The 5,726-nt window shown below is 44.9% G+C and overlaps 2 pseudogenes; both read right to left on the reverse strand.

The window, feature by feature from the left end:
• Positions 1-830: 830 nt before the first annotated feature.
• On the reverse strand, positions 831-1,800 carry LOC143409645 (mortality factor 4-like protein 1 pseudogene; annotated as a pseudogene).
• A 1,975-nt stretch (positions 1,801-3,775) lies between these two features.
• LOC143409654 (DNA-directed RNA polymerases I, II, and III subunit RPABC3-like) lies at positions 3,776-4,190 on the reverse strand (annotated as a pseudogene).
• Positions 4,191-5,726: the final 1,536 nt, after the last annotated feature.

A 5,726-nucleotide genomic window follows, 5' to 3' on the forward strand; every position in this document is an offset into this window, starting at 1 on the left:
TGTCTCAGCCTCTCAAGTCACTGGGAATACAGACATGCACCACTGTGCCGAGCTGCTTCACAGGGTCTTGTCTGACCATTATTCCCTGGAACACTGAGAAGTACCCACTTATTCCAACATAGCCCATGCTCACTTTATAGAGGAGGAAAGGGGACAGTCATGTTTCCAGCCTCAGTCTAGTTTGGTGGTGGTCTGAGTGCAGCCTGATCTCCCTTTCTTCTGTGCACTTAGAACCTCCACCAGGGGGCAGAAGGGATGTTGCAGGGCAGCCTGGGGGATCTCAGACATTTGAGGAGAACTACATTGGGTTTAGATCTGAGTAGGGGCTAGTGTGACCACCTTCTTGGCCTGAGGTCCCTCTAGGGCAACCTTGGCCACTTTAAGCCTGGAGCCCAGCTTTCACCAGGAAGACAGTGTCCTCTTATGGGTCCTCTCAGCAGTTACTCTCAAGGGTCAGTTTGGGCAGAGACCTCAGTGAAGCTCGGCTTTACTATCCTCCAGTAAATCCATCTGACTGGTTGCTTTATAGTTACTTCAGTAAATAAATTTGATGAGCTTCTCTGTTTTGTTCTCCCCGCCAAGGATTGAACCCAGGGTGCTCTACCACTGAACTATACCCCCACCCTTTCTTTATTTCTTTATTTTTTTTTTTGAAAGGAAAAAAAGGAGCAGTAACCCCTTTTATTTTCTCTGTTTAAATTCAAACAGAAAACAAACATCAATTTTGTTATACACTAACATCTTCAAAGTACATCATTTGTACAAGAGAAGGACTAAGAACAAAAATGTGTTTACTGAGATCCAAACACAAGTGAATGAAATACACCTCCTCACACTGCTTTCCGATGGTATTCAGGAGGGGTGACTTCATAATTCCTGGCACTAAACAAAGTTGCAGAATTCTTTGCCAGGTACTTGAGGAAATCATGAAAATAATTCAATAATAAAGCAGGGCTCTTCTCATCCAGAGGTGTATAGGCCAACATCGCTCCAATTCGTACGAATAATCTCAGTAGATGTGGCGCTCCATACACCTGGGACATGGGTGCATTAGGATGATCTACAAGGATTTCAGCATACTGTGGTCTCTCAAATTTGTAGAGCAGTTGAGTGCCCAGCATTACATTGAAGTATTCTTTTATTCCTGCCACAACTTCATTAACAGCATACTCCTTATTATCTGTGTTTCCTGGAGATTTCTTGTAATTTGCATAATCCTCAAGAATAGAATCCACATTCTTCTTCGCAGGAAGATAAAAGAGCTGTTTTTGTCTGGTAATTAAGTCCCAGTCATCAACAAGCCCTGGTTTTAGCTCTTCAGAAATCTTTACTTTAACTTCAACTCTGTTCATAAATGTTTCTTCATTTTCAATAGTAGGAGCTACCCGGGCCCTTTTCTTCCAAGAAGGCTGAGATGTCTCACTGGTACTGCCACCATCTCCATTTCCAGGTGTTTTCTGTTTGTTCTTTTTGGTTTTCACTTCAACATTTTTCTGTTGCAGACCAGATATCTTCTTTCCTGGAGCAGCCCCTCTCATCTACCCCTCTGCATACTGCTCCTGATTGGCTTTTTGGAGTTCTCTCTTTCTGCAGATTGGTGTCCAAGTACTTGAGCACTCTGCTCTCTGGAACCCATTCATTCCAATTTTTATTCCAACCACTGTAATGTATAAAGTATTTCACTTGTTTGTTCTTTATGGCAACCTTAATGCACTTTGCTTCATAAAGGCGAGGCCCATGAAAGCACAGTACTCGCTCACCCTCCTGGAATTTCGGCTTCGGGTCCTGCTTGGGCGCCATTTATAAGTGATTCGCCTCCTCCTCCTTCTCCCACCACCCCCGACTACCGCCCCCTAATCTCTACCCCACCCAATTTCGCTTTAGATGCGCCATCAGGCACAGCCAGCTCTACATCCTGGGCCCCATTTATTTATTTCTTTATTCTGAGATAGAGTTTTTGCTGATCTCAAACTTGAGATCCTCCGGCCTTAATCTGCCAAGTTGCTGGGATTATAGTGACTGAATTTATTTCACCATGCCTGGCTTTATGAACTTTTCTGATTATACCTGAGCCTCTTTCTGGCTTGGTTATCTGGGCTAGGAGCAGATGGATACTCTGAGTTAGGACTGAGTGGCTGCTCTGAACAGAGTACTGTGCTAGGTTCTGTCAGGAGGTACCAGGTGTAATGGTGATTCAGATTAACCTGGAGTTGATAAGCTGAGGGAGCACATGTGCTTTCTTGACCTCTAGGCCCCTAAAGAATAGACAGCTGTTTGAAGATTTACCTTCTTTACTCAGACCAATTGTTCCTAGAAGTAGTTCAGTTTCTGTGCCTGAGGCTTCCAGGGTCCTGCCCCATCTCCAAACTGTAATAGGCATTTCCTTTTGGTGAATTAAGACCAAGAGGGATATTGGACCATGGTAGCCCAGGCCTGTGGATTGGACCATGAAAGCTCTTTATACATGCTGCAGGAATGACTTTACCTTTATGAGTAAAGTCTATGATTGGGTGGGTGAGTTAGACTGCATGGGGGTGGTAAGCAGAACCAGAGTAGGAAGGGGTATGAGGCAAGAAGATGGAGCCAGTCCAAGTGAGGAGAAAACCACAGGAGGGGTGGGTGTCTTGGAGCCTCTGTCCTGCTAGCTCCTGGTTGTGCCAAGGACACCAGGCGGGAGTCTGAGATGCTCAGGAAGGTCTAGCACTTGTCCAATTTGCAGATTCTAAGGCTCTTGCTTCCTGATATCTTGGTGGGGGCTGACATTGCCTGGGGGAGACCCAAGCAGGCCCATGGATCCAAGGTTCTCCATCTGTCCTCACATGTTGGTGGGGAGGCCAGGAACAATATCTGAGGTGAGGCCTTTCTCCTAACTCATATACCAGGACAGGGACCTGAATTTGTACCAGACCCTAAACTTATCCTCCTAGAGACAGTAAGTCCCAAAGAGGAACTGTTTTGATCTCTGGAGGCCTGTGGCTTGCAGGAGAACCTGGTAAGTGAAGACCTCACCAGAGAGTGACCTCTTCCAAGAGCTCATCCTATAGTCTCCTTCCCAGGCCTGTGGTCTCTACTCTCTCCTCCCTCCCCCTGCCCTTCATGATGAGTCAGCCAGCTGGGCACCTCCCTCTTCTTACTCAGGGTCTCATCACAGGGACAGGGTATCTGAAAGGTGAAGGGCCAGCCTGGGCCAGCAAGGTACCTTTTTAATTTTTTTAAAAGATGGACATAATATCTTTATTTATTTTATTTATTTTTATGTGTTGCTAAGGATCAAATCCAGTGGCTCACATGTGCGAGGCAAGCGCTGTACCACTGAGCTATAACCTCAGCCCCTCAGCAAGGGAGCTTTAAGGCTGGAAGCTGACAGTGTTTGTCCAGGACACAAGGGGGCCTTGATCAGACTGGGGAAATCACAGAGAAGCCAGGACTGGGAAAAAGGAGGGTACATGGTGCTCCTCCCAACTGATGGTTCTCTGCTGGGTGGGGATAGGGTGTTGGGTGGGAGGAAAGGAAGCAACGATTTTTTTTTTTCCTGAAAAAGTAAAGTTTAATCAAAAAGTCATATACACAAAACAACTTCTGATTCACATCAAACTCTCCCACTGGGTTTTTCATGGACAAGTCAGTTTCCCATTGAGTTCAGACTAGCTACAGATGCACAACAGTGGGCAGAAAGCTAGTTCCTCCTTATCAGGTAAACAGTAGCAGCTTCTACTCAGGTTTGAACAAGGATCACAACCTGAGTGACCAAGCAGCAGGTGGCATTCCTTGAAGTTCAGAAGGCCAGTTTTTTCATCAGCAGATAAACCCTGGAATCTACTCCAAATCCATGCAGGTTGTTGGCATCACCCTCATGAGTGAATCCCCATAGAACATGTAGGCAGAGATGTGTGTTGCTGCTTCCATAGACAATTTCATCCCCTCAATCCTGCACATGTTCCCCTATATTACATACTCAAATTGGTCAGCCCCAAAAGGCCTAGGGTACCATCTTCATACAAGGTATTAGCTATGACCAATTGGAACTTGTCAAGCAAGTCTACAAGGTAAATATGAATGTTTACATCTAAAATGAGGTCCATCTTGAAAGATTCACTCTCACAATGCAATAGAGATACTCCATAAAACTCTTTACCCTCTGGGTCAATGTCTTTCACATCCAAAACATCCTCAAAAAGGATGCCAGCCATCGTGAGGGGGCCATGGTGGCAGCAAAAACGCAGAGCAATCAGCCATGACTTGAGGGATTCGCGCACTCCCTTGTGCTGAGAGGAGACAGGGAAAAAGTGCAGGCTGAGGAGCAGCAGCATCGGAGCCTAATGATCATGTGCACCGACTTGCAGCAACAGGAGGCATTAATTTTATCTGTTTCTTTTAATTTTTTTTTTTTTTTGCAGTACTGGGGATTGAACTTAGGACCTCATGCATGTGAGGCAAGCACTCTATCGCAGAGCTCCTGTATCTCCAGTCCATTACCCAGTTTTTTTTTTTTTTTTTTTTTTTGTTGTTTTTTTTTTTTGGGGGGGGGGGTTGTTTGTTTTGTTTTGTTTTTGTGCCAGGGACTGAATCCAAGGGCATTTAACAACTGAGTCACATCCCAACACTTTTTAATTTTTATTTTGAGATAGAGTCTTGCTAAGCTGCTTAGGTCCCACTAAATTGCTGAGTCTGGTTTTGAACTTGTGATCCTCCTGCTTTAGCCTCCTGAGTTGCTGGGATTGCAGACATGCACCACCATGCCTGGTTTACCCTGTTTCTTGGCAGTCTTGCCTAGGAAGTTTAGAAGAGCATTCCCTTATGGGATTTGAACAGACACCACTGCTTGAGGCACAGGGTTGCTGGTGTCAGTCCAGCCCAACTGTACCCAGTGACCACAGGGAGATCTCCCGAAGAACTTAGGATGAACCTAGGGCCTCATGCATGCAAAGTACTCTTAGCACTGAATTATACCCTCAGCCCCAAAGATAAATCTTTTTCTTTTTAAATTTTATTTTGTGACACTGGGGATCAAACCCAGAGGTGCTTTACCACTGAGCTCCATTCCCAGCCCTTTTCTTTTTTTTTTTTTTTTTTTAATATTTTATTTTTTTTAGTTATAGTTGGACACAATACCTTCTATTTTATTTATTTATTTTTATGTGGTTCTGAGGATCGAACCCAGGGCCTAGAACATGCTAGGCGAGTGCTCTACCGCTAAGCCACAACCCCAGCCCCTTCCAGCCCTTTTCAATTTTTCTTTTGAAGCACAGTCTCACTAAGTTGTTGAGGCTAACCTTGAACTTGAGATCCTCCTGCCTCAACTTCGTGAGCTTCTGGAATTATGGGCCTATATCATCATGCCCAGCCTCCAGAGATAAATCTTGATTAGAATAATGATGAAACTAGTTTCTAATGTTGCCATACAACTTTTGGAAGAACACTAGGAATATGAATTATGCCTATGGGTGTTCTTGGTGACCAGGTATGGAGAGACGGTGCTATGTGTTTGTGGGTGGGTGGGGGGAGCTTTCCTCCTGTCTGTGCATGGGTTGGGCCTGAGAGTGAGGACAAGTGTGTGTACACATGTGTGTGATTACATGTTTGTGGTGGGAAATGTGTATATGTATTTTTATGGGTTCACTCTGGCTGTGATTCTTTAGTGGCTTCAGCTGGAGAGACAGGTGAACACATCCCTGTATTGGCCCTGAGAAATACCATTACTGTTCCTGAAGTTAATGAAAGACTGT

This window comes from Callospermophilus lateralis, chromosome 1 (assembly GCF_048772815.1).
Source record: "Callospermophilus lateralis isolate mCalLat2 chromosome 1, mCalLat2.hap1, whole genome shotgun sequence".
In the NCBI taxonomy this organism is placed as follows: domain Eukaryota; kingdom Metazoa; phylum Chordata; class Mammalia; order Rodentia; family Sciuridae; genus Callospermophilus; species Callospermophilus lateralis.